Raw genomic sequence first — 12,089 nt, forward strand, 5'->3', positions numbered from 1 at the left:
GGGAAGGGGAAGGGGAAGGGGAAGGGGAAGGGGAAGGGAAGGGAAGGGAAGGGAAGGGAAGGGAAGTAGTTGGGATGGAGGAAGGGAAGGGAAGGGAAGGAGAGAAGGAAGGAAAGGGGTGGGGGGAGATGGGAGTGGAAGAGAGGAAGGGAGGGAAGGAGAGAAACAAGATGCAAAGTAAAGTCACCCTCGAGCTCATCGGCCAAGAGACAATCATGATTTTAGATGTCCTTCATCTGAGCTGGACGTTACACATGCTTAGCTGTATTTTGCATATTTAATTATACACATAATTTTAAAACAAAAAATTCTTGTGCACACATGTGTATGTAAGTGTGTGTGTGTGTGTGTGTGTGTGTGTGTGTGTGTGTGTGTGATATTCAGGTGGCTGGGGAGGCCAGAGGAGGGTGCTGGATCTCTGGAACTCTTGTTCCAGGTGGGGTAAGTCACTTGAGCATGGGTGCTGGGAACGTTATTCAGGTCCTCTGGAGGGGCATCAAGTGCTCTTAACTGCTGAGCCATCTCAACCCCACTGAGGTTATTTTTAAGCGTGTATTTTCACTTCCTTTATCTTCAACATTTTTATAATAGCATAATTAATTCTTCAAGGCTTTAATAACTTTATAAAGTACAAAGAACAAGCCACCGTATTATTTATTTTACTCATTCTATTGCTGGGATTTCAGGTTATAGCCCATGTTGTAATATTATAAATGTGTTGATGAATACAAAACTATCTTTATTTTCCCTTGGCTCTTCAAGATTTATTTATAGAAATGAGATCGGGGGCAACAATGCATGCACTTTGAGTTACCTCGTGTATATTGTAAATGTGCTTTCCAACAATAACAACAAAATCCACAGCAGTTTACATAAGATTGTACGGTTTCAATTAATTATTTGTCTTTTCTTCTTCAGTTTCAGAACCTGTCTTCTGGAGGGACGAGGGTCCCTCCTCTTGTGTGTGGAGAGCAGAGCTCAGGCAGCGGCTGAGGAGTCTGCTTTCCAATGATGCTTTTGTCCCGTTTCACTTTCGATGAGCAAAGTAAACAACACTTGCTAAAAGATGCAAAAGTCCACTTTATTGGTTTTGAAGGGCCTCCCGTGAAAGGCTATTGGGAACTTCCACGGTACAGCGGAGTTTATCCCTCTCATATAAATCAAAATGAGCAGGCCTGCAGAAGCATTCCATTTGAAACAGCAGCAGTGGTTTAGAGCTGTTGAGCCAAAATGCCCATTAGCTGTTTGTCAGGAATATTTTTAGAAAGTGCAAGAACAAGGCTTGTAAGGTGAACTGAAGCTACAGGGTCACCCTCTCCCCAGGAATTCGCCCTCAGCTTTCAGAAGCCATCAGGACCTACCTCCCTGTGTTCTTCACGCCAACAGACCCCAAGCCCCAAGTAACACAAAATGAACAACTCAACACGGGCACAGCTGTCCCAGTGCCCTTGGAGGACTGCCAGCATCTTTCACTTCAGGTAAATTGTTTCTGTTATCAGATTCTTCAGACATGGAAAAAAAAAAAAGAGTTGAAAGCCGAGAGCTCCATCTGGGCTGAGCTGATGTGGTGGTTTGAATGAGAATGACCCACAGACTAGTGTATTGTCATGCGGGGTGCCTGGCTGGTGAGGACACTTAGGTGGTAGAACTGTACTGCAGGAAAGATGGCACTGAGGGGCGGGCTTTCCGAGAGGCTAAGCTTGCTCCACTTCCTGTTCTCTTTCTTTGCTGCTGAAGTTGCAATCTCCCAGTTCCCTGCTTTTAGCCCTCTGGAACCATAAGCCAAAATAAGCTGTTCCATCATTTGTTTTGGTCATGGTGTTATCAGCGCAATAGAAAACTAGCTAATACACACGGACTATCGTTTCTTATTGGGAAGAAGAGACTGGGACATTTTCCTGCGGTCTAAACTCATTGTGGATGTCATGCTTTATCATTTCCATCTCTGTGACCTTCAGGAATGTCATCTCTTCAGGACTGTTACTATTTATGTTGACTGAAATAGTCCTTGCAGACCTGGGTGACCCTAACTAAGCAAGCTACTTGACCTCACAGAACCTCAATGTGATGGCTAACCTTGATTCTCAACTTGACAAGGAATTAGAATTACTATGGAAACAAACATGTTTGTGAGTGATTTTCTAGGTTGAGTGGGAAGGATTCACTCTAAATATGGGCAGTATCATTCCAGGGCTGGGATCCTAGGCTGAATAATAGAGAAAGCTGGGCCAGGAAAATGGCTTATCAGGTAAGGATACTTGTTGCCAAGACTGATATCATGAATTGAATACCCATAACCTACGTGGTGGAAAGATAAAGAACTGCCTCCTCTCACAAGCTATCCTCTGCCATACACACACACACACACACACACACACACACAAACACACACACTGTCACGCCTATGCCCACACACATACACATATGCATATGTGCATATACACGAAATAAATATAAAAATAAAGATAAAAAATAAAGATAAAAGGGAGGTGAGCAGCCGCATTTAGTGCTCTCTGCTTCCTGACTGAGGCCTGTCTTAGTTATTACCCTTTATTGCTGAGAAGAGGCATAAGGACCAAGGTAACTTATAAAAGAAAGCATTTAATTGGGGCTGGATTACAGTTTCAGAGGATTGGGCCATGATCACCATGGCAGGAAGCGTGCAGCAGGCAGGTATGGCACTGGAACAATAACTGAAAGCTTAAATCTTTAAATCCAAGATAAAGGCATAGAGAGAGACTGGGCCTGTTGTGGGCTTCTGAAACCTCAAAACCCTACTTGGTAGCGTACCTCCTCCAACAAGGCCACATCTCTTCATTTATCCTAAACAGTCCACCAACTGTGAAGCAAACGTTCAAATACACGAGCCTATGGGGGACTCATAAATCACCCCAGGGACCCAGCAGGACCAGATGCCTCCTGATCCTGCTCTACCTCAGCAGACTGTCTGACCTGAATCGTAAGCCCAAATAAACCTCTCCTTCCGTAAGCTGCTGTTTGTCAAAGCCAAGCCACTAATACATAACACATGCTTCCTCTTCAGAAGAGTGGGCCCGGCTGCGATGCCTACCTCACTCTGGTTGGTGAGAATTTAATAAGGGAATCTCCATTAAGTACCTGGTGTGGAGAGAGCCTCGAGCAGTGCTCATTTAAATTCCATTGGTCAGGGTATAGTTCAAAAGCAGATTTATCCAGCTCTAAATTATCGATACTTTCCTTTTGAATGCCACAGCTTTCTAGCCACCTGCCAGAGGAAGTGGAAAGAAAGAGATAAAAACCCCAAAAGTCCCATTCGTACTACATCCCTGTAAGACACTCTGGGTGGAGAAATTTGAAACCCTAGCAGAACATAAAATTATGGAATGGCCCGTGGCAGTTCTAGTCTTTGCTTAGTATCTCTCGGAGGATATGAAGAGACCAAGACAGCCATGCTAGTAAACTCAGTGCAGCAGGAGGGCCTTCTTCAGACTGATCCTGCCTGGAGGTTCAATGAAACAGCAGAGACCATCCCAAACCCGAGCTGTAAGTATGAGTACGGTCTGCTCATTCGGCACCCTAGACTGGGCGCAGCCCCATTCTACCGCTGCGTAAGAGAGTTACTTCTATGTCACCTAAAATAAGGTGACCAAATCAGGGTCATGTTCTTCTTAGTCACACACGATTACGTGGCCCTGGCCTCAAAGCAACTTTAACATCTAAAATATTTTTCCTCCCTGCGAGTCTGGTAGACGTCCCCTCTTTGTCATGTTACAGTTTTTCCTATCAGGCTGAGCACACCAGTCAAAGCAGTCTGGACAGTAGGTTGAAACAAGGTCACAGAGCTGCTGGCAGACTTGGGGGGATTCAGCACAAAAACTCTGCCTGGAACTAGGTCAGGTCACTGGCAGCCAGGAATTCGCACAGGTCCTCCAACAATATACAGCAATGCCCTCAGCTCTGTGCGGCAACAGCAGGATAAGCCGAGCCTGGGTGGTATTGATTATTCTAATGATCTCCTCTCTGTTTGCTTACTAACTGCTCATAAATCACTAAATGTTTTACTGAAGATGGTTTCCCACTCAGTAAATAGACGAACATCCATATTGCGAGATGTGTGCTTCCGTTACTGTTACCTTCTTCTCCATGAGCATGACTTAGCATCAGTGATGATCAGAGCATCCATATTAATCATACTACTCCGAACATACCTTCCTTTGAGCACCTTTGTGTATGACACTGCGGGGAACTCTTTCAATGTGGAGGTCACATGATGGGAGTCATGGAAAGTCACCACCGCTCGGTCCTTCCTGATGACCGCCAACAGGCACTGAGCGAGCACCCAGCAAGCTCTGCGTGCTTATTACGTACCCTCTGTATTGCCGGTCTAAAAAAGAACCAAGATCTATGTACCAGGAGAATGGGAGAGAGCAGCTGCCCAGTGACTCTTCCAGCACCCACCACCATCATTCCCAACAAACACTAAAACAGTGTCATGGGCTGTGTCAGCACAACTTGTGAGTTGGTCCCTTCAGGCCAACTTTCCAAGTGGGCTGAAAGTGAGCAGTCACTCTGAAAACCCTCTCCTCCCCCATCCCCTCCACCTGCTTCCCACATATAGCTGTCACCATGTCCAGCCGGCAGGACTCACTGAGAGACTAAGCTACCTGGGAGTATATCTAAAGGTTCCAATGGACCTGATTATACTAACCTATTACAATCAACAAAACAAGCCTTTGGAGGCAAGGGATAGAAATCCCACCCCAAGAGCCAAGGAGAAGGGGTATTACCCACATATGTACTTGGAAAGACTGTGAGGGTATATTAGTTACTTCACACGTTGCTGAGAAAGGAAACCAATAAAAACAGTTTACTGAAGCTAAGGCTTCTTTCGGTTCCCAGTACAATTTATTATGGTGGAGTAGTCAGGGGCAAAGCCTCACGCAGCAGCTGTTCACACTGCATCCGCAGCCAGGAAAAAGCCCAGGTGGATCTCCATGCCCCGCACCCAGGATGCTAATCCTAACCCCAAGCCCTAACCCCCAACCCTAACCTTTCTGTCTGAGCTGGCTCTCAGCATATGGTGGCAAAGGCAGCCCCCAAAGCTGTAACTCCTATCCTATCCATGCGGAAAACCCACTGGAGTCAAGTGTCCCTTTTCCAGTGATTCTTCTTGTCTGACTTGAATCACGTACTCATTACTTAGCTACTCCCTGACTTACGTGCCTGCTTCTGCAGCCAGAGGGTCTGCGGACGGACCACCCACAGCACATGGACTGACTGTGAGCCAGGGCAGATCCTGAGGAGAGCCGCGCCAAAGCCATTTGCAAACACAATGCTTTGCCATCTACATCTCTTCAATCCCTCAGGTTCTCCCCGCCCCTCTCTGACTAGACATATGTTAAATAACACTGCAGATTCAGTTAGGTCACAAAGAGTTGATTTAAATGGAGAATCAGAACATGGCAGTACCTCGTGGATAAGCCTTGTGCCTCTCTTCCAGGTTCTGCCAACCTAAAGGTAACCATGTCCTGACTCCTAAGCCCACAGGTAAATTTTGCCTCATATTATAGTTCACATAAAGGCAGTCATGGGAAGTCCTAGTTTGTGACTTGCACATTTCTATATTACTGTGTAAATGGAATTTTTAAAAAGAGCTTCTCCTGGTTCACTTTTCCCACCCTATCAATATCATAATTTATGAAACTTTCAAGGGCTTTCTCAGCTCCCTCAGAAATGGCCTTCTCCCCAAACTAAATGGTCTCGAGATAGCAAATTCTTCTGGCACCTACAGTTAACTACAGATGCCCAAGATGAAGGGCGAGTAGGGTCAGTGAGAGGGATCTGCCATGTTTCTTCGCTTCCTGCCTCTTTCTGTACGACCGTCCAGCCTCAGCTCTGTCTTCTCATAGGTTAACATTGGGACTCATGGCCTTTTCTGGTCTTCATACCTGGGTATCTGCAGTATGCAGAAGGCAGCCGCTAAGTGATGACGTTTCAGCAACTCTCCAAAGGTTCGGTGAGTATCAGAAAGAACAGTCACCATTGGGTTACTCTAGAATTTTGAAGAGCTAATAAAAGTTACAAACTCCTCCTTGACCTTGAAATTCAGGTGCAAAGAAATCCCCCAAAAGCTATAGACTTCAGGTACAAACTTTTCAGTAGGGCATTGCATTAACCATCACATAGGACTGCCCATCAGTGAGCTTGCCATTCATGGGAAGCAGGCATGCTTCTGCGCTAGAACTGTGTAGAGAGGATGGAGGACTTCTCAGGTTGTGTTTCAGACAAGTGTCTTACAATGAATAAGGAGGGGGAAGGATCCCAACATCCAGAATTCATGATTCCAGCAAACCTTGTCTCAGAGTCCTAATAGCAGACCAAAGTCTAAACCATGAACACCAGCCCCGAGTCCTCAAAAAGTTAACGCACTGAACTACTGTGGAGTGGAACCATTTTACTCCTAAGTATATACCCAACGAGCCAAGACCAGAGGCCAGGCACGTGTTTGTATTGGGATGTTCACAGTAGCAACAAATGAATGTATGAACAAAATGGGCTTTATTCACACAACAATACAATTGGGCCGAAAGGGGAGTGAAGGTCCAACAGATGCTGCGTGACAGATGAAAACCCCGTGCTAAGTAAAGGAAGCCAGATACAAGAGGTCATGTGTTGTACAATTCTATGCATGGAAGCTATCCAGACAATTTGAGTCCATAGAGTTAGAGCAGATTAGAGCTACCCATTGCTATGCAGAGCACCCAATGAGGATGACTACTTTAGAGGGTACATGGCTTCCCTTGCGGTTTGAAGACGATGTCCTGACACTAGACAGGGTGCCAGTTGCATAATGCTGTAGAAGGACTAAGCACCATTGAAGCATATACTTTAAAGTGGTTCATTTCAAGGAGAAAAAAAACCAAACCAACCAACCAAACAAAAACCATTAATAAAGCCAATCCTGAGAAGGCAGGCTGTACGCTTGGTGGGCACCCAATTTGCCTAGCAATCAAGGAGTCCTATTAATTTAGAAATGTAAAACAAAACAAACAGCAACTGTAACAAACGCCACTCTGAGAAGACGTCTTAGCCTGTGAATACCAACCTTCTGTCCAGCACTGTCAATGAAGACACAACATCCTTCAAGCCAAAAGGCCAGCAGTTGAGGTTGGAAAATATCTTGAGAGCTCAAGCAGGTGAGAACAGCCGTTTTCCTTTAAAGTGGAAATAAAGCAAAGGAATTCGCTTTTGACCAATTAAGATACACACAACCTTGAGAAGACACAACAGCATTTGAAGGCTGCCTAATCAAGTACTTCGGCAGACTCAGCACGGTGGAGCTGTTACCCAAACATTCTCTTCTTTGTTCTTTGCCTCAAAGCTTCATTCCCTTTTAGAGTAAGAACACAGGGAATGTTTTCAAATCTACATAACCTTCGGATCCAACCCATGATACCAGCTAATGACTTTCTCACTCTGAGGCTTATTCCAGATACTCCTAAAAATGTTGATTATGAGAACCCCCACACATGCACACATACAATATGCATGTGTGTCCCACACATACACTCTCAATACTCATACAAGCATATACCACACCCTATATCCTGAAGTAGATAGATATTTCTTCATCATCCTTACAGCAGCAAGAAGCACTGATCCTTTCCTGAGACCCCGGTTCAGGATGGATGCTCGTCATATCGAAATCATACACTAACAGTTATGCCCTGCAGAGAGAAAGTGCCAGGAGCGACTCAAGCCCCCTCTCACCACTGCTCTTCCTGGGGTCTAAAATTAGAGGGCAAGAAATAATTCTTCCTTAGAGTTAAACTGTAAGATAGACTTTCCATTCCTTAAGAGGCGTGAAGAGTTTTGGCTCCTCCTCAAACACTGAGCCCTGCCAGAAGTACACGGGAGACAAAGGAAATCAAACGGTAGATAGTCGTTAAGCACCAACTCTGTGTATCACCCTTGAGGTGCAAAGGGTTGGAAGAGTCTCTGAGTGGCTCTGGGTGAAGCCAGATATATTAAAAAACAAATGTATCTAGACCACAAAAACAATGTTCAGATAAAAAGATTGTTCCAAAACTGATAGATGGAAAAAAAAAAAAAAAGAAAATCTAGAGACAGACCTCTTTTTTCCTAATAACTCTGTATTGGCCTGAAGGTGTAATGAGTTAATATCTAGCATCATTCCTGTGAAGGCTCTGTGACCTGGGAAAGATGCTAACCCTTTCCAAATATCACTTTTTCCCATCTGTAAAATGGGTGTCATACCATCTATCTCATGGGTGATTGTGAAATATGATATGCACATATAACCGTATATCAATCAGTATTTAAATATACATGGATGAGGGATGGCTCAATCAGTAAAGATGGTAGGGACTTGAGCTTGATCCCGAGACCCTATGTGAAAATGTCAGCTCTGACATCATGAACTTATAACCTCAGTGCTAGTGGAAGAGACAGTAGGCTTGCTAGCCACTAAGTCTAGCCTACTTAATGAGCTTTAAGCCAAGGAAAGACTGTCTCAGAGGTGACAACGGAGGTTCTTTTCTGGCCTACACGTGCATGCACACACGTGCGTTCATGCCTCTCACACATACACCATATGCACATACATATGTGCACAAAAATAAATATGCAACAGTATATATTAAAATATATGAGTCAAGTAAGAACTATTAACATCAAATGTGACAGACACATAAGTAGAGCATAGACAAGCCACACTGTATAGCAGCTACAATATAAATACCATATAACATAGAAGTGAATGAATAGCTAAGGAGCTCAGACTTGGAGGCTGAGCGTACTGCTGGTCTATCAGCCCTCCCGATAGCCCTATTGCTGCTCCCTTTATAAACACAACCTAACTGTAAGGAGCACGCTGGGCTCCACGTTTCTCAGGCTAGATCAGTGAAGAAGCATCGGTATTAAGTGTGGTTCCAATCAGCTTTACTGTAGCCAACCAGCAGGCAGAAGTGAGGGCTCTTCCGCAGCAAGGCTCGCTGGTGATTTGTATGAGTGCATTTGTGCTGTGTCTAGCTTCTGGCACTCCAGTTTCTTCCCTAATTCTATCCATCTCTCCTGTGTACTATTTCCCTTAGGTCAGTGTCTCTCCACGGCCATGTGCACTGGGTTGGAGGGAGAGTTTGCACTCAGGGGCACTGTCTGAAGATGTATTCAGTATCACAAATGAGGATGGGGGGGGTGGGATTTACTGTTAGCATTTTAAGAGTAGAGGCCAGAAGACATTGTTAAATGTCCTACAATGTGCAAGAAAGTCCTCTTTCTCATGACAAAAACAAAAGCAAAAGAAAAGACATAGAAACCATCCTATTCAAAATGTCATTGGTTTTAAGCTAAAAAAACCCTGCCTTGGGGACAAAGAGGATATCTTAGATTTTTTTTTGACCCATGTGTGACCAGCCATTATGTCCTAGCTGCTCTTGAAACAAGAGCCCAGGTTCAATAGCAGGCTAGCATTTTTGCAAAGGGTAATAGCCTTGGGGAAAGAAGAATTTCCCAGAAGCCACTTCTCACACAGCAGCTCTGAAGCATCTCATAGAGTGAGCAGGCAGAGTCAAGGCCAGGCTTTCTGTCATGCCGGCTCCCCCTCAGCTCTTTGTTTGAATGAGGGTTCTTTGAGGGTCAAACCTGGGCTGTAGACCACAGGAGAGTCCAAGCCACATCCTGAACCCACTCCACAGACCCCAGGAATCTTATGATTTGCTGGGTAGTGCAGAAACTTTGTCTAGGCAACTTTATTGATCTGGCTGTCTCATCTCCATGGTAGCCGGTCTTCCCAAATGAAGACAAGGCAGGCTGCTGGGCAAATAGCTGTCCCCAGGCAGACAGGAATTTCACTTCCACAGTCCTATCAGATAACTCAGAGCAGAGATCACCCCTCACATTCTATAGGTAAGGAAATCGAGGCTCAAGGTTACAGTGGGGAGTGGAGTCCTCACCATGGGGAGATGGAACTGGAGAGATAGGCTGGATTTATGGACTCACACAAGATGAAATGGATCATACGCTATTGGGGATAAGCCATAGCTGGGTGTAGACAGGCAAGGCTTAGACTCTAAGCTTCCTCAGAGGTTGCTGCAAACAGGATAGCCTGGGCTAAGTCTGAGGTCAGTGGTAACCTCTCTAGATAGGCAAAGAACAGCCGGGCGTGGTGGCGCACGCCTTTAATCCTAGCACTCGGGAGGCAGAGGCAGGTGGATTTCTGAGTTCTAGGCCAGCCTGGTCTACAGAGTGAGTTCCAAGACAGCCAGAGCTACACAGAGAAACCCTGTCTCGAAAAAAACAAAAACAAACCAAAAACAAAAAAACAAAAATAAAACAGAAAAGGTAGGCAAAGCATGTCTCAAAGGGGAGCAGAGTTCTAGCATGGGGATAAATTGCTGTGCTCCTTCAGGAAACGTATTGTATACTTCCAGGACTGATGTGATAGGTACAAATTTAAAAAGGGCTGATAAAACCTACAACTCCTCAGAATCAGATTCTATAAGGATATATACACACACACATACACACACACATACACACACATACACACACACATACACATACACACACACACACACACACACACACANCACACATACACACACATACACACACACATACACATACACACACACACACACACACACACACACATATATATATATATATATATCCTAATAGATTATTGTGGGAAGGGGTAGAAGATAAATAAACAGGAAAGTACACAGAGAAAATACCATGTTGGGGAAGGTAGAATGTGTGTGGATACAACAGGAGTCTCTCAGAGGATGTGACATTTAAGTTAAGGCCTAACAGTTAAGAACAACCATCAGACCATCAGACAGCTGTCTCCTGAGAGGCTCTGCCAGATCCTGACCAATACAGATGCGGATGCTCACAGCCAACCATCAGACTGAGCACAGGGATTTCCATGGAGGAGTTAGGGGAAGGGCTGAAGGAGCTGAAGGGGTCTTATCTGGCATCAGTGGGATGGGAGGCCCTTGGTCCTGTGAAGGCTTGATGCCCCAGTGTAGAGGAATGCTAGGACAGCAAGGAGGGAGTGGGTAGGTAGATGGTGGCAGGGGATCGTGTAGGTTGCTCTTTAAAAATTCCCACAATAGGGGAGCACCCTCATTGAAGCAGGGTAAGGGGGAATGGGATAGGGGTCTGCAGAGGGGAAATTGGGAAAGGACATAACATTTGAAATGTAAATAAGTAAAATATTCAATTAAAAAAGAACAACCATCAGTGTGAGGGGAGGCTCTCCACCCAGGCCAGGGGCTTGGGTGACAGGGTCACACTCAAGGGATAGCTGGAAGCTCACAGTGGTCCTTGTCACAGGAGTCCACCGTGCAATATGTCAAGGCTGCTCAGCAAGGCTGAGGTCTGTGCACCAGCCATGGAAACAAAACTCTGGGAAGCACAGTGCAGTAAAGATGCTGATTCAAAGTCTCCCTCAGTCTCTGTGAGTGGAATGGTCAGTCAGAATCAGTAAGGGGTTTATTCTGGCTGCGGGATCAAATCTCACCAAGACACAGACACAGGGATAGAGGTAAGGTCTGGCATTCATTCCCACTCTCTCAGCCTTAAACTAGTCTCATCTTTATCCTTGTTAATAATAGCTCGTTATTGACCAAACGTCATTTCACAGCACTGCTCCCCACGCTCAGTCTCTAAGACAAGGACAGGGGAGAAGTTTAAAAAGCACCAGCAAACATGGTCGCATTTGAAAGGCGGCACAGAAGTACACAGGCGCTCACGGTAGAGAGACTGCTTGTCTCCACTTCATGCTTTATACTTTCATAATATCGTCCCTTTAAAAACCCAGAGAGGGGTTCTAGGGAGATGGTTCAGTCAGGAAGACATGAGGGCCAGAGTCTGACCCGTGGAACTCACATAAAAGCAGGATGCAGTAGTACGTCTGTCATACCATACCATGTCATGCTGTGGAGGTGGAGACAGAAAGACTGTTGGAGCTTGCTAGCCAGCTGGGTCAGCTAAGATGGTGAGTCCAGGTTCAGTGAGAAAACTTCTCTCTCTCTCTCTCTCTCTCTCTCTCTCTCTCTCTCTCTCTCTCTCTCTCTCTCTCT

The 12,089-nt window shown here is 45.3% G+C and overlaps 1 protein-coding gene across 8 annotated transcripts in view; it reads right to left on the reverse strand.

Moving 5' to 3' along the window:
- Pdzd2 (PDZ domain containing 2) overlaps positions 1–12,089 on the reverse strand; it is a 380,223-nt gene that overhangs the window by 284,080 nt on the left and 84,054 nt on the right. For 4 of the 8 annotated variants that reach the window (XM_029469405.1, XM_029469406.1, XM_029469414.1 and 1 more), the window contains exons 2-5: positions 7,085–7,193; positions 5,928–6,031; positions 4,188–4,363; positions 3,118–3,244 (exon numbers count right to left, since the gene is read on the reverse strand). The exons of 3 other annotated variants lie outside the window; for them this stretch is intronic. The gene's annotated coding sequence lies outside the window, so the exon portion shown is untranslated. The remainder of the gene's footprint in view (positions 1–3,117; positions 3,245–4,187; positions 4,364–5,927; positions 6,032–7,084; positions 7,194–12,089) is intronic. One more of the 8 variants, XM_029469407.1, reaches the window with a different exon arrangement.

Source organism: Mus caroli, chromosome 15 (assembly GCF_900094665.2).
Source record: "Mus caroli chromosome 15, CAROLI_EIJ_v1.1, whole genome shotgun sequence".
Classification (NCBI taxonomy): domain Eukaryota; kingdom Metazoa; phylum Chordata; class Mammalia; order Rodentia; family Muridae; genus Mus; species Mus caroli.